The following is a 27,052-nucleotide window of genomic DNA, read 5'->3' as shown; positions in this document are numbered from 1 at the left end:
TCGATCCTTGGATTTGACTTAAAAAATTCTATAAATGTAGTTGCTTTAACATTGACATTATACAATAAGAAATATTTAAAGTTCAAATCGAAAGATATCTATTGTGATTTATGTGTATATTTAAGAAAACGATTTAATTTTGTGTATGTAGACTGAAGAAAAATACTAAATTTTAATAAATATTTATTTGAATAGTTCTAAATAAATATTCATTAAATGTAAACATATTTATTTGATTTAATTATCATTTTTTTATTGAATATATACGTACTGCAAGTAAAAAAATGTTTACTTAGTATTATTCAAAGAAAAAAAATATACATATGTAATTGAGATTTAATAAATTTCTTTTTCAATGTTCCATGCATATACAATATAAGTACATATATAATATTTATACACGGGTACATGCTGTAACTATATACAAATATCTACACAATAGCTTTATATTTGATATTTTTCGATGTTTTTTTTTTTTTGCATAAGTGTATAGAAACGCTATTACAGTACTTGACACTTTTCAACACTTTTATCTTTCCTGGCTTAAATTCTACTCTTTTTAGTTATTATTACTTTTGTAATACACACATTGTTACGCATATATTCTGTGGTCATAACACAGAGGCACCTAAATTTTTCGTTTAAAGCAGATACACGAAATCCTCGAAAGGATTAGCGAGCGACAGGGTTCATTCTGCAGCGACATTCACGAAGCAGGACTCGTCGCGCGTTCTCGTACTTTCGTGCCCGGCTGTACCGCGGACGAGAGGAGAACCACGGAAGGGAATCCGACGTGAAACGAATTGTCCCGCGTCGCGGAACGTCGACGCGTTCCAACCGGCCGGCACGAAGCGGTGGACGTGCGTCGCGACGCGGTTGTCCGCGTTCTTCGACGTCGGGCCGATCGCTCAGTCGGCCGCGACGTGTCCCCGTCGCACGGGCAACGTTCAACGGGTATGCTATCGCGGAGAATCGTCGGCCAATATTTTCCCCGGGTCGTCGGGAACGCCGGGTCTACGGGCGAGCACAAAATGGCCGCCGGCAGGAACGATCGACCGTGCGTGAGCGCGAGCGAGCGGGAAAATCTTGTTTCTCCGTTTCTCTTACGCTGATGCATGTATAGGTACACACATACACACACGGACGCGCGCACGAAATTTTCTCTCCCCCCTCTCTCTCTCTCTCTCTCTCTCTCTCGTCCTCTCTCTTTCTCTGCGTTATAACTCATCGATTATGCACATCGATAATGAGATTGTATTTCACCGTTAATTAACTCCACTATCCATTTAGATTTATAATGTCAGTTTTTCATTTTATATATATATATATATATAGTACTTCAGCACTTGGACAAATCAGTGGTTCTCTTTCTCTCTAACCCAACTCGTCTCCACTCGCATTAACTCACCACGTCTATCGCACATCTTTTATCTTTCTCAAATATTCTCCTTTCGTGCGGCGGTTCCTCTGTCTTTCTGCCGTCTTCTTTTCTCACGCATCAGCGATCCTCCGATTCAACCGATCCTTCTCCAAGTCCCTCCTCTTCGACGACGTATATTCCTCTCCTTCTTTCTACAATACGACGTTGTTCCTCTCTTTGTTCCTCTCTTCGCTATAATGTCCTTCCCTTACAACAACGTCGCTCTCCGTTCCTCCCTCTACCGCACAATGTCTCTCTCTCTCTCTCTCCGTTTCTCACCCTCGCAACGACGAGGGTGCAATCGCGCGTCCTTATCGCGCGCACTTTACACGAGAGCGACTGATGTCTGCTCGCGCTGTCCTTTCCTCGGCGTGGCATCGCACTGTCCTCGCTGCACTCGCGAGTTCCAGCTCCATCGGGTGTGACGAAGAAAAATATATGCTGTATTCTCGTTGCATTCATCGGCATACGGTATCGCGCTTCTCGTCGCTCTCACGACGTAGCCTGCAGTCTTTTTCGGCTTCTTCCTCACTCCGACTGTCCCTCTCCGTCGGATATCAAGCGTTGTCTCGTCTCTCTCTACCCAATGAAGAATATCCCGCGTGCTGTCGCAGTTACTCCTATTACAAACACGTAATGCTGTTGACTCGCTCGCACAGCTACTACGGTGCGATGCGGCCATCTCTATCCATCCTCACGCAGTCTCGTTTCTCTTTCTTCCCAGTAAGAAGTATGCTATCATCCTCATTCCTATCATAGGCGCATATGTTATCAGCTTTCCGCTCGTCTCCTCCTCCTCTCTCTCTCTCTTTCTCTGTTTATCTCTCTCAATTTCCTTCTCTCTGTGTGAAGTGCAGGAGATGGAAATGCGGAGATGGAAAAGCACAATTACAGACGCGACAGCGATGACGACTACTCAGCGACCGCGGGCGATAGTTTGCCTCACGTATTCACGCACGTATGCACAGGCTCGCACGCATGCTCACGCCGACGCGATTCAAACATAGGCGTCGGCAATGCTGGCGACACACGCGCGTCGTCGTTGCGGCTTACGTTACGGCCCGCGACGACCGCGCGCACACTAATTGTGCGGCGTACCCGGGCTGAGTTACATTGTCTCTCGTATTATGCATACGCGATATTGTCAGGATCCGCACGAGCAGCCGGAGGCGTACGAGCCGTTGTCGCATGTGCGTATGTGCTGTGCGCCAAACACTCCGGATTCGATATCCGTGTTGTGTGGTCCGTATCGATCGAATCTGCCGGCGAAAAGCGCAGCTAATCAGCTTGCTGTTTGCTTGAAGGCTTATTTAGACTAGACCTCTTTAGAGACCCTCTAATTAGGGTCTGGACGTAAGAAAGCCACTTTTGATTGGTCCGCTATCTTTTAATAATTTCTGAGAAGGAAAAAAGGGAGACTAAGAAAAAGAGAGATAAGAAAAAGGTAGAATAAAATGAGAAAGAGAAAACAGTAGCAAATATATGTCCTTTTCTCTCACAGACTTTTGTTAAAATTATTATTCTACTTACGAAACTACGAGGATTGTGTTCAAACTCTTATTGGAAGGTTTCTTAATTTAGAATAGAATATATTGTCTCACTCTTTATAATCTTAATTAAAGTTATAGAGCGAAACAATGTAACTTAGAGTGAGATATTTATATGCAGGGAAAAGTAATGTATATCTGTTTTTTTCTCATAGGATTTTGAAGAAAAATCACTCATAGTCACTCGTGTAAAGTTAGCCCCCAACAAAATTTGAAAAAATTAACGTTTTATAGCTTATTTGTTTGCACATCTTAAAAAGTTATTAATAACAATTAAATTTTAAGGGCAATTGACTTCTTAGGTAAATAGGTTTGAATGTAGTAATTTTTTAACAAGAATGTGCAATCGAAGAATCGATTAGTTTCGTAATGTGCAAACAAAAACTTATCGATTCATGTTACTTTGATTATAGTAATTATAGTAATTGCGATTTAGACTTATCTACTTGAGTCGACTGTCCTTGGAACTTTAATTGTTAAAAACTTCTTAACTAAATGCGTATAAATAAAAAATCGACTTATTTCTTAATGTGCAAACGAAAATCTGTTGATTGATATTATTTCTCAAACTTGTTTTTTTTTTTAATTCGAGACGTACGTTTTGCAGCATAAAGTTGACTCTCCAACATTTATTTATTAATAACTTTTACCTGAAGGTGTGCAAACGAAAAATTGATTTGTTTTGGAATGTGCAAATGAAAATCTATCGATTCATGCTATTTTGAGTATAGTACAATAACAAGCGATTTGAACCTATCTACCTAAATCTACTGTCCTCGAAACTGTAATTGATCATAAATTTTTTAACCAAAGGTGTACAAGCGTAAAGTTGACTTGTTCCGAAATGTGCAAACGAAAATTTATCGATTGAGATTAAATCTAATTTGCTCGTGTTTGAGGAGTTATAGTGTGAAATTAATCCTACTAAAATTGTTTTTTTAGTCACTTTTTTTTTATCAAAAGTGTACAAACGAAAATTCGAAATGTGCATACGATGAATAATCGAATGAGTATAGAAAGTTAGTTTTTTCAAAAGTTGGAAAATCAATTTCACACGAGTGGCTCTATCTAATTTGACAAATTTAATACATGTATGTTCCAGCATATTTCAAGCTATTTTTTCTTCTCATCAATGATAACATTTTTTTAAACCATATAGCGTTACTCTATTTTTATTCAGACAAATATATCTGTCTCAAAGAGAATGCTTTGACAAATAACAATTTTTTTTATTTATGATCTCTTAGTGGTCTATTCGTTATCATTACTGACGTTTTTTTTTTTTACGACATCTTTCTAATTGGCGTAGATAAGACCGGTATTTTTGCAATTGCGTCAGTGTCCGCGGCTCGTAAAAGCTGATTAACGACTTGTTCACATTGTATGCGTCTTAATTCAATTCTTCTTCGGGCACGCACGGCGTCGTAAAGTATTCCATGTGTGACGGGAGCAGCGAGATTATCAACCGTGCGACCGAAGCGTCTATATATTGGATAACACGTGCACATATATTATATGTACAAAGTGTATTTCGCTGCTGTTGCTTAAACGACAAAGTTCGCACGGCGATACGCCCACTCGCCGAGCATGCGGAAACATTTTCTCATTGAGTCGATAATTGATTTCGTAAACCGCGAGGAATTTACATTTCATTTGTGCTTTATTGAATCGATAAAATTACTGTGTTCGAAAGAGATCTCTTTGTTGCTCCTCTTTTTCATTCAATCATTAAATTTACGTATATATTTCTGTTTCTGCAATTTCTTTTGTAGTTGTAAAACTATACAAACGTATGTATTTGTGTAAAGAAATTGTGTAAAGAAAAGTGCCAAGATAGAAAATTAGAGGGTTCTACGATTTGTTATTGTTAAAAAAAAAAACAAATTTAGGTGTATATATATATATCTAAAGTTATAAATTATTCACAGATTTAAAAGTCTCATTAACATCAGAGTATTAATATTCTTATTTCTTATAAAGATGCTTATTACTTGTATTAGCGTCAACTATTATTAAATTGCTTGTTAATTGAATAAGTGATATTATAACTTTGGTCTTTCTCTCTCTCTCTCTCTCTCTCTCTCTCTCTCTCTCTCTCTCTCTCCTCTCTCTCTCTTTCTCTTTTTCTTTCTATTCATGATTGCATTTTAAAACCGAAAAAATTTTTTCGGCACATAGTTTGCAGAATCAGATATGTATATAAATTTACACAAATATTTTAACTACTCAAATCCGTTTTCACCGAACATAGGATTTCCGTTATTTCATTAGATTTAGTTTCATTGGAAAAATTTTGTATCATAATTATATATTTAAAAAATATATTTTTTTATTATATTTTTACTGAAAAAAAAAAAAATATATTCAGATATATTTATATAGAAGCTGAAATATAATATAAAAATTGCGTAATATTATCACCGAGAAAATTGGACGTTGACATTTAAATGTAGGACACAGGCATGGACTTTTGTAACCAAATATACGGTTTTACCGGCTGTAACCTATTATCGTGCATTCGACGTCCATTCTTCCGTTCGTACATCGCGCGTATCCATGCGTGACAAAGAGATTAATTGACTTTCGTTTGTAAAAGGGTAAAAGCCCACTGACCTGAACAGAATTGTGCGGAAGATGTTACGTGAATAGTTTTATCATATTTACAAAATTTTATCAAAAAATATCGAATCTAGAGAAATATGAAAATTTTATTTATTACACTATTCTTCTAAAAATTTTTAGAGTAAAAAAAATTTTACTCTTAAATATTGAAAATTCTTCAAGACTGATTTAATTTTTATTTTTTAGAATAAGATTCCACTCCAAAGAATTTTGAAAGTTAGTTTAGCAATTTTCATACGTGATAAAAGAAATGTTGAATCACATTACATGTTTATTATTGAATGTTTGTATCTCATTCTTATGTCACTTTCAAAAAGATTATGACGTGCAATTCAGAAATGTGCATACTGCGCGCGCGCGCGTACATCAAAATAAATAAAGATTAAAATACTGTAGAGAATGGACTTTCATAACCAATATCAAGGTTTTAGTCGCGATAATCTAACCTAGCCTAGCCTAAATTAGAATTGCGCGTGCATTTATGACGCTTATCGATGCATCACAAAGGAGTTTAATTGATTCCCCATGTAAAAAGCTAAAAGCTCGATGCGTAGTTGAACTGGTCGAAATAATTGATCGAAAAAATTCCATCGTTGAATAAAGGCTTTGGCTGTATTTGCAGATTGGAATTCGTTTTCGTTTTGTCATTTTTCGAAGCATTCGAACGCACACGGCTATGATTGGAAACGTGAACTTGTACTCTTTAATAGAAGGAAATTTTAGAAAAAAAAATTTAACGTATGATTCGTTACTTCGATTTCATATTTTACACCTACTACTTTACAATATTGCATATAATTATTTCTCGAATCGATACTCGTTAATATATTATTGCAAGAACTGCTTCCCTAGATGGTATTATTAGCGAAAACCGATACTGAAAAGATGTCAACGTTTTAACGTCATTGAATAATAATGCATCGACGCTCGAACGGGTAAAATCGATATCCTAAATTTCAGCATCCTCGCGTAAAATTGTTCATTCGTACACGCTGTGGAACGAACGTTCATCGTGCACAGATATGTGTGCTGCGTGTATACACGTTGAGTGAAAGAGTGAGTGAATGAGAGAGAGAGAGAGAGAGAGAGAAGGCAAGAAGGCAAGCAAGCAGGCAGGCGGGCAGGCAGCTCGAGTCGTATTATTGTTCGCCCGCGGGCCGATAGACCGCCGGCACTCAGCAGTCAAGTCAGGCAGTCACCTGCCTATTAGGGAACCGGGGAGATTCCTGAGTGCCTTGTAGTACGCGCTCCTTACTACGTCGCTCGTTCGTTCTTCTCTCTCCCTCTTTCCATTTCTCCATCTCTCCTTCCCGATCGCTCTTCTGATTCCTCTCTCCGCTTCGCTATCACTTCAGCCAGCCAGCGTCCGCCGGGAGTACCACACCACCGACATGGTCGTGTCGCGTCGCATGGCACCGGTGTTTCACACGCCATACGGGCTTTGTAGCTGGCGAGCTGTCGCGTGTACTTTACGCCAGACTTGTTCATGTGCCCGTTGAGTGCGTGCACGTATGTATGGTACGCATGTACGTCCACGAACGCGAGTTCACGAGTCGAGCTCGTAAAGCGCCGACGATGCGCGGGAGGCGTCGTTGTCAAAGGCGCTCGCTTTATTTACGAGGCAGGAACTCGTTACGTTCACGTAATGTAACACACTTCACCAACACGCCGGACTCTAAATCGGAGTTGGAGTAAAACTAGTGGGGTCTCCGTTGCTTTCAGCTCGCATTTCCGTACATTTTCCGCGTTGAAAGTGAGACGAGCATCACTAGGAACCGCTTTAATTATAATGAGTTTTTTTTAATTTCATCTTTTCAGGAATATATGTTCACATTTTGCAGAAGAAAAAAGAGAAAGAGAAATCTAGTACCTAAGCTGCTTTGCCGTCCACATTACGACTCGCTCGATTAACGGACTGCACGCGATAACCCGTAGGTTCAAATTTTATGGATGCAAATTACGTTATAAATAGATTCATGGATTTCGATGCAAATAGGATTATTAAACATTAGCAGTCATTATGAATGACGCAAGAATGATGTAACTGTTATTGTTTTTGTTTTCCATATATTAGCAGCAGAGTTGTAGCAATACTGGAAATCAGGTAACTGTCAGGGAAATTGAAAACGATTATATCAAAAGTAGGAAATTTTACAAAATTTTCTGGACAATTACGATTCATAGATTTAAACAAGTTTTATATGTATACGTACATTACACCTACTCAATTTTTAAATACTATCAACTTATGACAATTAAAATGCAAGCAATGTCAGCAACACTGCTAATAGTGATTTTTTTTGCTATGTTAAATTTATCTTTCAACAAAATATTTAACGGTTTTCAAATTTAATAGGACGAAAATACAAAAAAATTGTTAATATTGGAAGGGTATATCAAAATTTTCTGGGCATTAGGGAAGAGTTATGGGATTTTAGGATTTATAACAATTCTAATTAGCGAATATGGAAAGTATAGTTTTGCTGAAATTTAGTTAGATATCGATCTAAAAATAATTTCGTTGGTTCATCAAAATTATGTAAGACACTAAAGTTCTAAACTGATTGCTAAAATGTCAAAGCTTTTTGCAGCATTGCTCATCATATTTCTACGTAATTATTTTGATGGTACACAACAAAATTGTTTTCAAATTTATTTTGTCTAATATTTAAAATATTTAATGATATGAATATATCTAGCTAAATTTTTAAGACATTGAATATAGCATAAATTTGCCTTGAAATTTAGCACGATAGCGCTAATGAAGCAAGGCGTGTTTCTTGCAAAAATATATGCGTACTTAGCTTTCTCTCGCGCGCTTCCGTAGTTATTTATCGTTTCAAATCGTGCGAAAAAAATTATTTAAAATAATGAAGAAAACGCGGATTTATTTTAACTAATTATATCCGGTTATTTTCCGAGGATAAATATTTCAAGAAAATATTTCAAGGAAATATTTCTCTTATATCCATATTTTTTCGTGTAGAGATATGATAAGGATATGACGAAGATATAATAAAGAGTTATTTTTTTACTTAAAAAATAATAATACAACTAAAAAAGTGATTTTTTCGAATTATTACCATAAATTACCATAAAATATCATGAATAAATTACCATAAAATACCATGAATGAGTTATATAGAAAAATACTCTATCCATCATGAAAAGTAAACCAACTTAACTTCACTGTCTGTCTACCAGATAACACTTGTCGCTCTTAAGGTTTTTCGAGAGATAATACCTTTATAGTACCCTCTACAGGAGTGATACATTTTGAGTGTCTTTTGTAAATAAAACTAGAGAAATGTTTTCTACAAAGTTTAGAATTAAGAAGGTTTGGTGATCGAAGTTTGAAGAAGAAATTATTTTATTTTAGACATTTTTATTAGCCGATTAAAGTGAATATAAACTGTTGATGATATTTCGAATTATGTTACTTTTGAGAATTATTTTGGATTTGTAATTTTATATGGCATCACAACTAAAAAAACGGTGATTTTCTAAGATTTTTTTAATTTGTGAAATAAAAACGACAAAGATATAGTATGTTTGGTTATGTTTTTCTAAAAGTATATTTTTTTTTACCAATACCACTTGATTAGTAAATAAATTTCTGTTAAATTGAGAAAATAAATAATATTTTTCCGCTTTTCTAAAAAATTTAATTTTTCACTCGTGTTATTCTTAAAGTAAGAGAACGGTATCCTTTTATTCGAATCTACATTTCTTATTGCTGTATCATTTCGAGATTAATTCGTAGTCAAATCAAACTCTCTGATCTTTAGCCGGTTTAAATAGGGGAATCTCAAGAGTTTCTACTGTCCCTGGACGGGAAACCGAAGTCGCCGCTCGTCCTTGCGGTTAATCGCGCGCACCGATTATGGTTATACGGCCATGTGCATGCACAACGAACTGTTCAGTCAGCACGAAATCAGGTACGCGACCGCAAAACGCAATCAGCGTCGCTTACGATGTCGTACATACGACGGTTACGAGCGCAGCGCGCATTCGTTACAATTATAAATAATGCTGTGTCGATTCTTGCATTCGTTTTGCATGCAGTAAAGCGAGCCGCAATTAACATAACGCAATCCGGTGGTCCATAATGAATTTGTCGATTGTTGCGCATTTGCTTTATTAATATGTGCCATTAATATTCGTGTGGCGAATCGACTTGCGCGTCGCCGCACATTGATTTAATTAATAATGTCGCTCAACAAATTGGCGTCATTTTTCGCTAGTGGAGTCGGTATGAAAATACACGAGCTTCAACCTATAATAATTGCAAAAACGGCACCCGGTTATCGACCATTTTATTTTATGACTTTTAAGTTTTTTACGTTATGATACGTTTTATGTCGCGCTACTATATTATCGGTACTTACGCGATGTTCTTGATCGCGGATAACTGCAAGCTCGATATTCGGAGGAGTTTCAGCGTCTCCCATACGGGGTCGCTAACAGTTACAACGAAACCAACGCTTAGCCGACGCTACGACTTGACCGTCAACTGACGGCCAAGGTGCTGTCAGCCAGTATTGGGCCATCATTACTGGCACATGACTGACTAAAATGACTGGGCCATTACTATCTGCCAGTACTGAACGAACCCCAAGTTATCATCCAATTAGCCGGTACTGGGCCAGTACCTAAGCTACGGCAATCAGTACTGTTGGCCCAATATTACACCGACTGTAAAAGCCTATATGGGCTTTTCAGTAAGTGAGTAGATAGAGCGAAGTGGAAGGGACGGGAGGAGGAGGAGGGGGGAGAGTAAGGGTACTCTCGTAAAAGAATTTACATTCCGCGGAGACGAATAATTGCGGAGACGTGGGGGTGGGAACGCGGGACGAAATTGAAATAATAAAAATTGTGGCGTTTACGCGGCGTAATACCATAGGATTTATCGCGACGGTAAAGCGGTGGCATCGATTTTCCCGTATAACATGCCGCGCGAGAGTTTTTCGATGGCGCGTTTTAACGAGCATGTTTTCGCCCATATACCCGTCGTGAAACGTTACAGCTCGGGTTTTATGGCAAAGCAACACGGTGGTTTTCAAAATGGCCGGGTTCACTCGTGTCACCGGCTGTGTGGTGGATGTGGCCCCCCCTTCCCTCCCCGCTCCCCCGCCTTCTATGCTCCCCGTTCACTGCCCCCTCCCCCCCTCGGCTGCTGATCGATAACGCGTATGACAGCGTCGCGACGCCGCTCTGTCTTTCTCTTTCCGGTCTGTCCGCGGGGATTAGGGTAAATGGATTCGAAATTAGAGCGCGTGCGATATCGCGTTTTACCGCGCGATTAATTCGATCGCGGTCGTTCAAGCGGACGAATCGATTTCTCGATCTTTTCCTGCTCAGATTGATTGAGTGCCTTTTGAAGCAAATCGCTCTTTTAAAATTTTCAGATTATTAACGCTTAACTGATCGCGCAGCATTATAAAATGTAATTGCAAAGAAAATGTTATCAACTGAAAGATATATTGATAACAACAGGAATATTGTAACATCATTGTAATGGATATGAATATAATACGAATATTAATTTATAAATTACGTAATATACACATATACATCGCAATTTAATTAATTTATTAAACGTATTAAATGTATACAATTCATTGTACAACATCACGTATTGTGTGCAGCACGCCGTTTGTGTAATTAAGTGTTTAATTATCTTTTTTTAAAACTTAACGTTTTAAAGAAATGAATATTTTTTCCACACGTAGTTAAAGTTGAAAACAAACTATCAATACCGAAAATATTCAAAATTGAGAACGATGTATCAATATTATCGAAGCGCGCCTATCGGCAATATGATCTGCGTGACTGATCGGAAATAATATTTGGCGACTCGAATCAGTCTCGGCAAATATTTGTGCGACAGTTTTGTGAGCTTAAATACGATTCATTAGGAGCGTTTGTATAGCATGAGGTGATCCCAGCTGCTCAAATATCAGAACGATAAGAGGTCTGCAATTATCAATGCATACAGAACCCACGCGTAGAACGCTGCGTAAGCGTAAAATGAAATCATTTGAGTTGTTACTTTTGTCACTGGCGGGAATAAATTATCGCGGTTGGACAGGCATAGATATTCATCGGAATTCACGATATTGCCTGTCTCTTCGAGGAACGCGGCGTAGTATACGTATTTCTGTGTTTTGTGTCATCAGTAAAACATATTTGTCTGCTCGTTATCAGGAGGCACCAATAAAATAGTCTCCTTATCTTCAAACAGTGATTAAGATGTTAATTATGTAGTAAATATTTTATATCTTGTTAAACACCTTGTATACTCATAAGAGAAAGTTTTCGCGTTAAAAGCAATTTGAGGACTTACCTTGGAAAGTAAGGGTTCATTTGAAAAAGTATAGAAAAATTTATGTAGTCGTTTTACGTTTTTTCTTGTCACTTTAAATGTGTGCCGATACAAGATATTTTCCGATTTTTGCTTCATAAATTATAACTTGTAGTTGTAAATTGTAAAAGGTTGAATCGATTGAGTCACATTAACGAGAATCTCCGGCATTCGAAGTCACGATTAATTGAGATAAAACGCTTCCGCAATCGCTCTTCGAAATATAGTCTCATCGGTCTTTTCAAAATAGCTATATGTCATTGCCTTTTTCATCTTTCAAAGTGAAGTAATAATTTTTCCTTGGAAATAACAATTTTTTTAGAATGTCTAACAATTTAATTAGATACATATCTAAAAGTAATTTTGTTAGATTATTAAAATTATGCAAAATGCTAAAACTGGTTGCTAGAATATATTAACTTTTTACAACATTGTTCATTATGTGAGCATCACACATAATTTTGATGGTTCAATAATATTATTTTTAAATCTGTCTTTAATTAAATTTTTAGATATTTCAGCAGAATCGTTCTTTTCGTATAAATATTTTTAACTAGTATTAAATGAAAATCACAATTGAGTAAGCTTTATCATATAATGGATTTCTTGGTGTTTAATATTTTTGTGTGAATTTTATAATTTGCTTGAACTAGAAATTATCAAATTCACATTAAAATATTATTAGGCATCAAAACCCACTTGGATTGAATGTGGTTTTCTTTATTTATTTTTGAGTATATTACTTGTACAGTATACTACAATACAACGCGTTACATAACTGCAAGTTTAATCTATAATGTTACGTAATTGTTCTCTCTCTATCTCTCTCTCTCTCTTTCTCTCTCGGAGTATTATTTTCGGAAAATAAAATTTCTTCAAAAATCGTATATGAAGAGTTCGTAGAATATTATCCTAACTTGATATCACAAAATGAAGAACGATCATTGTGTGTGCGACCTTTAATTTAGAATCCTTAACTAATCCTTTAATTTAGAATTCTTAACTTGGCGTAATGAGGCGATACAAGAAGTGAGGCGCTATAAGGTTTAATCTGGCATAAACGATCGGGAGTATTTTACTTTTCTTTCGCCACTATATCGCGCGCGCAAATTGCGCTCCTAGCCGAGCAAAGCAACCGCGCCTAATCGATACTGGTTAATGGTAGACAAGCGAGCGGATCGTGATTCCGGGGCGCTCGTTAAGCAATAAGCTGAGAAAACATAATTAAAGGGCGCTTAGAGGAACGAGCGAGCCTGATTTTTCTCTTGTACCGACACCATCGAGCCGATCGATTATCGAAACCGACCAAGTACTCTGGAGTTGCCAACATTACGCCGGGGCTGACCTGATGAGATATAATCGGTTTGTAGAGAGAGCGGTTGAGGGAGCACAACTTTCCGTATTAAACGAGTTATATCTGAAATGATTCCCATCTATGTACAAAATATACTTCTTGAAACATTCGCTATGTACTTCCTAAAATTATGTAAATATTAAATATATTACATTCAGTCCCCACAAAAAGCATATGTAAATTATATTTGTAAGAAAGTTTATGAGAATTAAAAAAAGTATATATCGTTTTAAATTACATAAAATAACTTATTTTGTCATTAATGTCCAGTCTACATTGTTCTTTATTATTGATATTGTTCAGTTAACAACGTCTAATTTTCGACATGTTTTACTTACATGTTGAAAAATACATACTGTACGCAAGTAATAATTACTTCAAGTATTTCACAAGTTCATATATTTGCAGATCTATTATAAGTTTATCATAAGCATTAAATATATTTAAAATATATTCTGGATCCTCTCTCTCTAGAGGGGATTTAATATTTCAATCAAGATTATTAAATTAAAACAAATTTGATTTGCTTATTATATAAAGTCGCTTTTTTGAAAGAAAATGAATTTTTATGTTAAGCACATATTAATGAGATAAATATATTTTAAGACTATTATCAAGAAAATATTCTATAGAGTTAAAAAAAATTTTATTATTCAATTTACTTTCTTAACTAATTACTTAAAAGGAAGCAAATATGTTTTTTTTTAATAATCATTTTTCTTAGCAATAGAATAATATATTTTACTGTGTATATTTATATGTTTTCCTCGAAGCTATCTCTTTATAAACGCTCAATTTTTTCAATTAGATTATCATCAGCAAAATGTGCCAGCCAAGGTACATAATGTACAAGTACCGTGATGCCATTTTCAAGCTTCCAGGCGTTGCAACTAGTTGTCAGGAATGAACAACAATGGAGACTAAATGATATATTAAATAATGACGAAATAAATTATTGGATGTATAATATTATACTTTAAAATGGTGTATATATCTTTTTTAATTAAAAAAAAAATCTTTTTGTAAATATGATGTATTTTGTAGGAAACCTTGGGAATAATGTTTTTTTGAATTAAAAGAAAATTAAAGTTTAGGATTTTTTGTTACTCGGTTAAATGATAGAAATAAATTCTGTAACTTCTTTTCAAAGAAATTAAACGTGATATTTTTGACAGAAAATTTCAAAAATATCTGTGGAAAAGACTCTTTCTGGTGTCTTAAAATTTAATGTTGTGTTTTAATTTTAATAACGATGGAAAATATATAATAATAGAAATATACGCGTTACATACTATACACGCGCCACATGCAATAATTATTAGTAATCGAGTTGAGTTATGTCACGACACAAAATGCGGTGCGAGATTTGAGGAATAGATTTGAAGGGCAGATTTTTGCGTGACGCTGTACCTTTCGATCACTACCGACAAGCGCGTCGGTCTTTATGGCTCCAAGGACTTGGGGATATTATTTCGGGCCCTTGTCACACAAAGGGATTCTCTTGAAATAGAACACCCAAATACGAGACCCTTAGATCTAAAGATACGAGAAAATATTTGAGTTAAAATTTCAACAGTCTCGAAGAACAAGTATGTCATAAAATTTTTTTTTAAGTTATTAGAAAAAAAATTTTCGTCAAGTGGAATCGTATTTCATTTGACCGAATTAGAAAGCTAGTTTCCTAAAATTTCTTTTAGCATCATAATACCTTTTAAATTTTTTCTAGCGTATATGACATACTTTTCTCTATAACATATTTTTTCATTATCTTAATCCAATTTAGAAATCGCTTTGAAGTAAGGAAGGGAAATCTCTCGATGACATTATAGAGAAAAAGTCACGTATCACGCTCATGTAGATTACCGTAAAAAATCGCGTCATCTAAGCGTGCATTTAGAGCGAGAACGTGGTCATCGATCGGCACCGGTGCCTTTTTAACCGTTCTTTTCACCACACTTGGCGCAAATGCGACAAATCGTCCGTCAAACGAGATTAAATGCCGTCGCGTGGACGATCACGTAAGCGGTTCTAGCCTCGATTGTGAAGGTTGAAAATGTGATTCAATGATACCTACTTAAAAGTCGGGCATTCATAATTTACCGTTCGAGTTTGCTTCTTTATTCTTATTGATATTAAATATCGACCAGAATGGCAAGAGAGAAGCGTAAATGGGATTGTTAATTAACAACATTAATTTTTAATTATTGGTATTTATTATTTTAATTTTATGTTATAATAAGAGATATAAGGGCTATTATTTAAAAACAATTTGATCTGATTATCAATATACTTTACAAATATTAGCAAAACTCGAGAAAAATTTATAATTGTGTACTCAAAACAAGAATTGAGTTTTTGAAGAATATTGTAAAATTGATCGAAAAAGCCAATTTTATACATCTGAATATACGTATATTAAACATATTAAATTTACTTTAATTTAATAATCTCTTATAATTGAAAAGTATTAAATTTATTAGGACTCAGAATGTATTTTAAATAAATTTGGTGTTTGCGATGAGAGTTTATATAATAGAATGCGACTACATAAACTTTTGAAGTATTTAAAGCAAATAAGTTATTACTTGTGTGAAGTATATTTTTTGTGACGTTTTATAAGTTAGCGAAACATCTTTTTAAAAAAAACTAATAGAGCAACAAATTTTTTTCTTTGGCAAATTGTTAGCAATGAATGAGCAACAAATAAATATGTTATTTAAAATCGATTCTGCTCACTTTATCTTGTTAACTTATAAGACGTTTTTTTTTGTGTGTATTATATGATAGTTGAAGTTTTGATTTTGTGTCAAAGCTGTTGATACTGGCGTCAAAAGACTTGTAGATTCACGGCTATTCGTTGGCTATTCGTCGTTATTGACTGTTGTAAACGAGCTTTCGAATGCCCTCCGAAGACCCCTCTACCTCTCTTCTCCATCCGATTGCGAAGATCCATCGTTCGCTACCGATGAAGCTGCCATCGATTGTCACGACCGGACGATTATTACCCTCGACATATTGTGCCCGTGTATCAGGTCCACCACAGCGATCAATTTCACGGGAACCGACGTTTGTCTGCCGTCACACATCTCGCCCCCGATTTATAACCCCGATCTTTTATTCCAATCTCCGAGATGCATTTGAGTTGCCAAATGCGGCTTACGAAAGGTCTTTCGAAATGTTTAATGAAGGAAGGATGATTGTTGGGAGAAATCAGCTTGAGAATTTTTGTTATTTTCAGTCTTTTATAATTTGATAAATTTTTGTTACTATACAAAGAGGAGTATAGAAATTTTGATTTAGTTTTAGCTTTTTTAAATTTTGACGCAAAAGTTGACGTAAATTGAACAGAAAAATATTTACAAAACATCTGAAAATTTGGAGAGGTGTTTGTAGTCAGACCGACGCGACGAAGCTACATATATTTCCTTTTCCTCAGAGGAAAAATAAAATATTAGGCGGGAATGTGTGCGTCGGATCGAGCTTCGGAAATCCGGTCACCGGGGAAATTCCCAGTAATACTTTTCTCCATGTGCCAACTGTCGAACTCATGGAAAATAGTCCAATTGATATTGCAAAGGTGAACTTGTGTCGAAAAGATAAAACAGTGTGAAAGGGAGAGCAGGAGGTGGTAGTTGATTCGAGGTGCGTACGAGGAGGTGAGCGGAGAGCGGTTGTTTCGTATCACGTGAATCGCAGAGACGAGACGACAGACAAGCACAAGTTAGGCGAGTTTGGGGATTGCTGTGTGCGCGCAAGGGGGAATCGTCCCGGCATGAATAATGTATCGTGAATATTGTAGCTGGTCTCGGGACAGCTGCTGTCAGTGGCCAATTACAGGCGGCTTATAAAACAAATAAATCGATCGGCCGAGTGATTGCGCATAAATTAAGAGCGCGGCCTTTGCTCGACCTAGCCTGCTCTCTAGAAATCGAACGAATATCGTCGATATCGTGGTCGTCGTCTTCTTGGATGCTCAGATGTATCGAGTGGATTGAATCACGCGGAAAAATCTCGTTGAACATTGGTTAAATCGAAGGACGTCAAGTTTAGTTCAATTAAGTTCGCTGAGGAAGTCAATTAATTATCCAAGGCTGTCAGGTGACGATTTATGGCATTCACATTGGAAAATCGCGATTTACGCACTTTCTTGCTGGTTCTGCGAGAATTTTAATTTTTTACTCTCGCAAATCCAGTTATGTTATATATATATATATATATGCTATATTATTTTTATTTTTATTGTAACATAGGCTTAAGCTTCAAGCCTTCTTATTATTGTTACAGACAAGACATTATGTTGCTACTTTACCTGTTGAAGTGCATCTTTTCACCTATTTTATTTTTTACTACACCTTGATGCGTATTTCCCTTGTTATTTTGTACTTCAAGATTATTATTAATTCTAAGTAAAGATTTTAAAGTGCAAAAATTGCGCGCTTGCAAATTCTGTTTAAAAAGTGAAATAATTGCATGACTCGCAAATGGCTAAACAAGTTTGAAGTGTCGCGATTTACACGTGCACAAAGGCATTCATTTCCCAGCATTGGGTTTCAACGACAGTCCGGATGAAAAAAAGGGCGTTTTGCAGGCTCAGTTATAACACGTGGCCGGAAAATAAATGTCGTAGTAACGAGAATCCAATAATGTCGCTCCCATTAAACGTCAACGGTACGTAATTACTCGGAGGCTCGTTGCAACAAAAATCAATCGTTCTCGCGCAGCGAGAGTAAAGTGACTGTGCACGCGAGAGAACAGATTGAATTTCTGAGGCAGAGTTCACTACTACAGCTTATGCCTTATTCCTAAGCAATATAATATGATATAACTAGTGAAACTCTAACACAATAAAATATATAAATATTAATTACTTGTCTCTATAAGTATTTAATTCTAAAGTTCACACACATCCGCAAATCTATCATAAGAGAGTTTATGATAATTTGATTTATTTAAAATATATTCTGAATCTTAATAAATTTAATACTTCGATTAAAATTATTAAATTAAAAAACAAATTTAATTTTATTATGCATAAAAAGTCACTTCTTCGATAAAATTTTATAATCTTTCAAAGAAAATAAATTTTTGTTTTAAGTACATGATAATGTGATGAGTAATTGAATATATATATATAATGAGTTTTTCTGAAATTTGTAATAAGTATATTTTAAAACTATTATATCAAGAAAATATTTTCTTTATTAAAGATAATTGTTACTTAAAAGAAAACAGTAAATAAATACTTTTCTTAGCAGTAGAATATATTTTTAAGATATTTTTCTATGTATAATATATTTATAAAATATTTGTACATGTGAACCGAATAATTTATACATGTATATGAATAACTTTTGATATATGAATAACATATCGATGATTTAAATAATGTAATTGCTTAATACAATATTATTTTATTGCATTGAAATGTTACATTTTTAATAAAACATTATATCTATAATTTTCAAAGCATTAAAACTCAAATAATTTTGGTAGATTTAAATTCGATTTGGTGTAATAAACACAAATTTTTTATCCATATGTGATATTTCTCTTTATTGATTTCTGGCATTTAGTTTTATAATATAATCTGATTAAAAACTTATTCCTTTTGAGATATTAGAGGGTTGCATTAAAAGGTACAACTCTGAATAAATTAGCATTAATGAAAGAACATTTGCAATGCGAGACTAAAATATCCTTTTTTGTTTTCTCTTGTCGACACAATTCATGTTTAGTTTTTAAAACAATGCACGCAACACATTTGTATCACATTTGCCTTTTGTGATGAAATATCGTAAGGTATTCGAGGAATATACGAGTGAAACGATGTATGTCGAAGCTTAAATTTCTATTTTCTGGAAAAATTTCGTTAAGTCTGAAGAATATTTATCTTCCGAATAAAAGAAGTCATTTTACAGACGTTTCAGTATTCTGGTACGATCATAAATACTGCAGTAAAAAGACGGAGAAGTATTCTTCGACGAGTTTCCATTGCCGGATGCAGCTTTGTGTTTTGCGCTCCGAACGGCATCTCTGCTTGTCGTACAATTTCTGCATCATACACTACCAGATCGCGTCGGTGTGCGGTAGGATATGTGTGTTAGTACCAGTAGGTATCGCGTATATTCAGGTATCACGTACGAAAGTAATTTGGCGGCAAATAGTGGCCGATTTCCGAGAAGCTACGACCTCACAAACGGCGACTGTATTTCGTTCGGATTCCATCGTCGTAATTAAAGCTCGCTCGACGTTCATGACGTTGTAAGTTGCCGCGAAAATGCCAGTAGGAAGGACAATTCACAACACCACTGATATAGTGTACGCTGATATAGTCAAGTTTAGAATTTACTTTATTACGAGAAATGAGCCGCTGTATTTTTATATACAACTTAAATCTGTGGTGAATTTCTATTTGGTGATATTTGTTATATATTCAATAAAATTAAATTATAATAAGTTACACAAAATATAATAAGTATTTTAAATACTTTGTTACTCTCTATTCTTGTCATGTTTGACTTTTTGTTGTGTGCTAGTTTGAATTAAATCTTTATATTCTAAATTTACAAGTTAAAAAAGTATTTTAATGTAGCTTCGATATCACACATTATGTGAAACGATCGTTAAATTTATCTGCGACTCGAGTTACCATAGATAGAATAAAAGCATCCAATTATTAATTATGTGACATGCGCGCTCGTATGTCTCGCGAATAAATTCATACGCCAGGTAGCAAGCCATGGTAACAAGTTTATATGAACGTTCTCCACTGCCTGATCATGCTGTCTTCCAAATATGGCTACAACTGAAGTTTGTGAACACTTTGCGCACAATACGTGAGGCGCAAACTGGTCGCGACCTGTATTCCCAATTTATTCGTGCTAAAGTTCGCAAACAGCTTGTGGACAGCCGACGAGCAGTTACAAAGTTGTTTCCATCGCTTGTTGATATATAGAGCTTTCAGTCCAAACTTCAAAATCCAGGATTGTGTCGTCAACTTTAATTGTCGGGCTTGAAACATCCATTATTAATTTCGTATTTTATACTTTAAATAGAAAATTCAAGATTAAAGATTAATTGTTGAAAAACTAAACGCTGTTTCTAATTAAAGAAAAGAAATTGGAAAAGTATAATTTGAAATGTCTTGCTTTCCATAGTGAAAAGTAAAAAATTTGTAACGAAGATACATTAACTATCTTAATATGAATTTCGAATTTTATGTTCACAGATGAGACATTGGCGAAGATGAAACAATCTCCGGAGAGAAAAGGATGAAGCTTCTTCATTTAAAGATCAGATTCAGAATGTCAAAGGATAGCGCACCGTCATTTCCTCAACCAAAGGCAAGGAAATTAAGTCGCGAGTTTAAGGTAAGTAAATGTTTTCGCGGTTGCATATCTATAAAGATTGTGTAATCTCAAATTATAGTTCTGTTAAAAATTTCTTTAAATATCGCGAAGGAAATATTTACGTAAATTATTTTTTCGTCTTGTCATGTTTCTGAAATAAATAATTTTGAAGATAATATTCTTTGTATGATCACTGCATTATTTACTTTCTAAAATCTTTGAAGCATAGAATCTGATTCTAAAGAGTGACAAATGAGCCAACGTTCGAAAAGAGTGGATCATTTCTCAATTTTTAAGAATGAGGTTTTACTCTTTAGAGTTAGATTTCACTTCAAAGATTTTCAGAGCAACTGATCTCTCTCTCTCTCTCTCTCTCTTCAATGAAATATTGAAACTTGTACTTTTCGATTAACTGTGGTAAATGACTTTTGAATTATTTCTAATTAGTTTTCTGCTAATTAAAATGTTTGATTTTTAAATGAAAATTTTTTACAATTATTTTTTTTATTTATTTATAATATTTATAAAATATTATAATTGAATAAATAATTTTAAAGAAACAATTTTGAATTACTAAAAGAGTGCTTAATCTATTATAACTAGAAATGACAAAAAAGTATAAAAATATTCCCCCCCTTCTCTCTCTGCTTTTATTTATCCGGGAAAATTTATCAGCATTCTTATAAGAATCCGTTTTTGAGCTCGCATGTGTCACGAAGACAAGATCTCTCCAAGCAAAGTACTTTGCAAGAAATAATTTATGCAACCGATGCTTCGACGTTATTCGTGTCGGCGGTTCCGCTATTAACTTGCTAGACAATGGAGCGATTTAACAGGACCTCGTCGCGATTCACGGAAGAAGTCAACGCGTTAAAAGTTCTCTCAACGGCCGGGAGCTTCTTTCCTTCTTTTCTGTGCCACGGCAATTTTCATTCTTCCAACTACGTTGCACGGTAAGATCTTTAATGGCTTCTACGCGGTAGGAAACCTTCGTCGGACGCAGGGAAGGCGCTACGAGATAGAGTTGCCAGATGTCCTGTATATACATTGTCCTGTATTTTAACTTGACTTTCAGCATCTTAGTCGAGTTCGTCGAGAAACGCAGTTGTCGCGTACTTTAAAGTTTTGGCATTTAATTAAAGTACAACGAGAACATGTGAATATTTTTGGAGTTTATACATATGTAATATGTAAAGTATACATATATATATGTATGTATATGTACAATGTGTAGCGTACACACACATATATATATACACACACATTGAGAGATTATTATTTTCTCAAATCTTTGGAGTAGAGTATGAGTCTAAAGAATGACGAAGAGTGACAATTGATCCGTATAGAAAAAGAGTGGCACAATTTTTAATTTTTAAGACTAAAATTTCATTTTTTGGAATTAGATTCTACTCCAACAATTTTAGAGAGCACATTGTTATTTAAATATATATAATACAGTATTACTTATTGTTAGTAAAGTCTTAATAAATTGATATACAGGTTCTTTAAAGTATCTCGCAAAAAATGTAAAAAATTATTGATCTACACATTTCTTATGTTATTTTGTATCTGTCCTCGAAATTAAAGCACAACGTCTGTTGCATTCGACGAACGGCATCGATCTTCGAAGGAGAACGATCGCTTCCGAACAATTTATTTCCAGTTATACCCGAGCAAGGTTATTACAAGCGAGTCGAGGGCCATTAAGGTGCAAGCAACATCTGGAGTCGCTCCCGTGATTTATATCGACGCGAGTCGAAGGTCTTCATCGATTTTATCGCATCGTCGAACGGGCAGTAGTTTGCGCATCGACCGAAATACGCGCCCGGAAAAATTATAATTGCCGTGGTACAAATCGGGGGTTTTTCCTCTTTCATTCTTTATCGATAATAAACCGCGACACGTGCGCGATAAAATGCGAACGTGCGGTTAACTATTATACATCGATATCAAGTATCCGGTGCGCGACATAAATCCGAGAATTTCCTTTGCGTAAAAAAAATATTTAAAAAAAAAAATGAAAACTCCGGCAGTTAAATTTATGAACGTTCTCGTTAACGTAACGCGATACTGTACTTATTTTTTTTTCTGTTAGTTCCGACGAGAGAAAAGTCCATGTGAATTATTAATAAAATTTGAAATTGCAGAAAAAAAGTAGAGTATTTCGGCCCAAATACGTAATGTTTTTAATCGCCACTGGAAAGCGATATTAAAGATTAGAACAGTTCTTTGTACGTGATATGATTTTGCTTAAATTTAGTTTTGAAGCTTTTATAACGGTTAAAATTATGAAATATGATCACATTTTATAAACATACGATATCAAAAAATTCTCTATAATTCTAATACAATTATTTGGAAAATATTTATGCTGCAAAATAAGTAATTTTGGACATTTAATAATCATTTTAGACAAAAGTCCGTCTTTGACAAGTCGCGACCAGAAAAGAGCATTATGTAACGAAGAGGCGATTATCAACTTGACGAATGCGCGCTATCTACGATTCTTCTTGTATAGTTTATACTTAGTATTCGCTTTATCACCTTTATCTCGTAATGCGAATCAACTACATGGAGTAATGCATTTTACTGTCGGACCGTACGAGCTCACTACATATTTATCGACCGCGACGTGATTTGAATATGCGCCGCTGCCTTTAATGCATCCTCATTGCATTACGGTACAGTAGCGGAGTTCAGAGATGCTAGAATATGAGAATATGAACCAACTACCGTTATTATGATTTACCATCCATTCCGTAAATTGGTGCAAAGTATCATGAATAGAAAGCAGGAAAGTTATGAGAGAAAGAGTCGACTTATTGAATTGTTTCAGAATTGGATATCCAACTGTTTATTAAATTAAGTAAATATATTAATTGTGCAGAAATAGTATATTAATAAAACTAAAGCTATACACATAAAATAATAAATTAATAGGAAGAAGAAAATTACTACATTAAGAAAAATTATTTCAAGTCTATACAGAACTTATATTTCTCTAGATTCATTTCCATACAAAAAACGAAGATATATATATATAATAATAATAATCGTTTAATATTTTTTTTTACAACTATTATTGCTTTTTAATAATAACCATTACCTTTGATATAAAGGCATAAAGGTCAAAGAATAAATGTGTAATAGCTACGTACGAAATAAAAACGTGACTCAAACGTTCCGACGTCGTCTAAACATATTTTGATTTATGAACACAAAGGATACGCCTCGTTGCGGAAATAAGCCTATCAATTATGAATTTATGCCGAATCGCAGTAGCCATTGAGCTCATCGAGCGCCAACGGACGCGTCTCTCTGTCTCATTTACGGACAATTAACGCGCAGCGCAACGCGTGGAGATTAATAAACACGCGACGCCCACGCGGAAGGCAGACAGAAGGTACGAGACGGGTATAATTTAACGGCGGTCGCGAAGGGGGAGCGTTAATTGAGAATGATCGACTCTCCTCGTCGGCGTGGCGTGGCTCCGCTCCGCTCGACGCGGCTGGAACAAATAATAGCAGTCGGATCGAGGCGCGTATCGCATCGTCGCATCTCCCTCGTCTTATTCCGCTGCGCTGCTTCGGCGTGGCGTGGCGTGGCGTTTCTCGTGATTCCAATTTTTCCCCCGTGCCGACACGATAAAGAGGCCACTCCACCGCCTCGAAACAAGATTGATCGTGAAGCGTGCTCGTGAGCGCCGCGAGGAAGGGTGCAAAAACACTCGCGCCCACCTGGACTTTCGAGGGAATGTAAGGAGATTAAATTAAATCTGCAATTGAGAGGGATTTTACGGAGTAATTCGTTATTAACTCCTCGAGAGAGGACTAAATTACCTTTGGCATGTTAAACTCGCGAGAATCTTTGTCAATATTTTAAATGTGTTTTTCAATACAGTATTATATATATTAATCCTTTATTTTAAACTGTATATTGTTAAATCTATAGTGTCAAATTTAACCTAATTTAAATCGCCATTGATCGATCCTTTGTTTCAATATATCTATCGTTATTTTAAACTAAAACAATTAATGGATAAATTTGACTATATGTTTATCCATTAATTGTTTTAGTATAAAATAACGATATATCGAGTAGAAGCAGTGGCGACTTAAATTAGGTTAAATTTGCACTATAGATTTATTAATTATGGAATATTTATACAGAATTATTATTTTATGATTATTCTTGTTATCTGCGAATATATATTGATTAACTTTGAATTTTTCTAAATCAAAATTGAGTCGCAGATAAAAGAAAATTTGAAAAATTTGAGCGAATCTAAGTGTTAAAATTAATTGCAAGAACAAACATTAGGAAAGGATCGAATTACCTTTGATATATTGAGTTCACAAGAATCTTGTTAATATTTCAAATGTGTTTCAATACATTAATCCTTTATACTTACTGTTGTACGCTGTCGATTTATCAATTATGTCGAATGTACATCAGAGTTATTATATGATTATTCTTGTCGTCTGCAAATATATATTGATTAATTTGCAATTTTCGTAAATCAACATTGAAATTGATCGAAGAGCTCGCGAATAAAAGAAAATCCGAGAAATATAAATAATTCTAAATGTTAAAATCGATCAGAAAAACTAGCGTTGAGAATTGTTTTTTGTTGCGGACTGAATTGTCTTTTGTATGTTGAGTTTGCGAGAATCTCGTCAATTATTCAAATGTGTTTAAATATTTCGGTGCGCTGCTTGCAGAATCAGATATATAAATTCCCACAGAAATATTTAAGCACTAAAATCTATTTTGACTGAAAAATAGGATTTCACTTATTTAATTAGATGTATTTAAATATGTATATTAATCCTTTACTTAGAGCTATATTATACAGTGTTGATTTATTAGTGATTATTATATATGAAATCAGAATTATTATTATATAATTATTTTGTCATCAGTGAATATATTATACATTGATTAATTTGGAATTTATTCAAACATTGAAATTGATCAAAGAGCTTGCAGATGAAGGAAAATTATCCGAGGAATTTAAACAATTTTAAATATTAAAACTGTCTACAAGAATAATCGTTTGTTTACGTTTTTTCTGTAAAAATATACAGTTGTAACACACAGTAGAATGGCTCTAAGATATTTTGCGGAGAAGTCTCTTTCTAAATTGTTCTGTTTTAGATTATTTTATCAATTATCAAAACCCTTGTATATATGAGACACAAGGGAGAACGTGGGAGAAAGGTAGAGGGTGGTAAAATGAGTTGGCTAAAAAGGTGAAATAGGAGGTAATCGAGTAAAGAGGGAAATGAGAGAGAGAGAGAGAGAGAAGGAGAGACAGGTACTATATACGGAAAGGGACGATCGTGGAGGCACAATAGAAGCAATACGGATACACACACGAGGCTGAAAGAACCTCTTCGTTGAGTTTGCTTAAAGGAAAGCAGGTAGATCCGGATAAAAACTTATAAAAGGCCGCGTGTATATCTGACGCAGACGGACAGTATCGATTCCGTCATGGCAGCGATGTCGAATCCTTAAGCTTTCATTACAGAGCGTTGCAGAACATCACGCCAATGTTGTCCTAATCGCGGGCAGGTGCTCTCAACGTGTTCTAAATAAACCCCGGGAGATAAAGCCGCGGTAAACGTAAAGGAGATTGCATAAGCCTATTGTTGGCGGTAAATCGTTCCTCTCTCGCGTCAGCCCCGCGTCATTTTAACGATTTTGACGGACGAATATTCATAGTCGAAGACACTTGAAGAATGCCTTTTGAGCACCTATTACAGAGAATGCCGTTAAGTAAGCTAATTTCGATAAAATGTAATTTCTTGCCTGGTCTTATCTAAATGTCCGTTTAGATGAGAGAAAAAAATCAATGAAACTAGATCCTTAAAACATCAGCTTGATATATCCATGTTATCTTTGCTTATTTTAACATATCTTGCGACGGCAGGTTTAACCGTTAAACATATAATAAATATAAAGTGCGCGTTTTACAAAGGCCAAAGATTTTAATTACATTTGAAACTCATTTAATAATATCAGTGAAATAAATACTATCATTAATATTTTTAATTGGATTGTTGTCTGATAATAAAATACTTGTTTCAATTATTTTTATCTTCACCGTCTAAAAATATTTTGGAAAAGGTTAAAAAGCATCGGTTTAAATAATATATTTATTTGATAAATCGAATTTTTTTTTAACACATAAATGTACAGCATCTCTGTATCTTCGAATGCTGCAGTGTATATCAGATTCATCGATACCAGAGCGAAATAACACTCCAAATATATCTTCGTTAGACATATTCCACTTTCGTTCCACCACTAGAGATTCGAATCGAATCGGTTTTATGTCGTGCAGTCCGTTCAGAACCTAATATATCGAATTTTCTTCAAACGATTGACAAATCA

General features: G+C 35.0%; 1 protein-coding gene across 1 annotated transcript in view; it reads left to right on the top strand.

Moving 5' to 3' along the window:
* Window positions 1-27,052, top strand: part of LOC108779348 (zinc finger protein 608) — a 188,538-nt gene that overhangs the window by 25,607 nt on the left and 135,879 nt on the right. The window contains 1 exon segment of the mRNA XM_018546744.1: window positions 20,536-20,677. The gene's annotated coding sequence lies outside the window, so the exon portion shown is untranslated.

This window comes from Cyphomyrmex costatus, unplaced genomic scaffold (assembly GCF_001594065.2).
Source record: "Cyphomyrmex costatus isolate MS0001 unplaced genomic scaffold, Ccosl1.0 scaffold583, whole genome shotgun sequence".
NCBI classification, from domain to species: domain Eukaryota; kingdom Metazoa; phylum Arthropoda; class Insecta; order Hymenoptera; family Formicidae; genus Cyphomyrmex; species Cyphomyrmex costatus.
The sequence above is the reverse complement of the archived record's forward strand: the minus strand, read 5'-3'. Positions and strand labels throughout refer to the sequence as shown.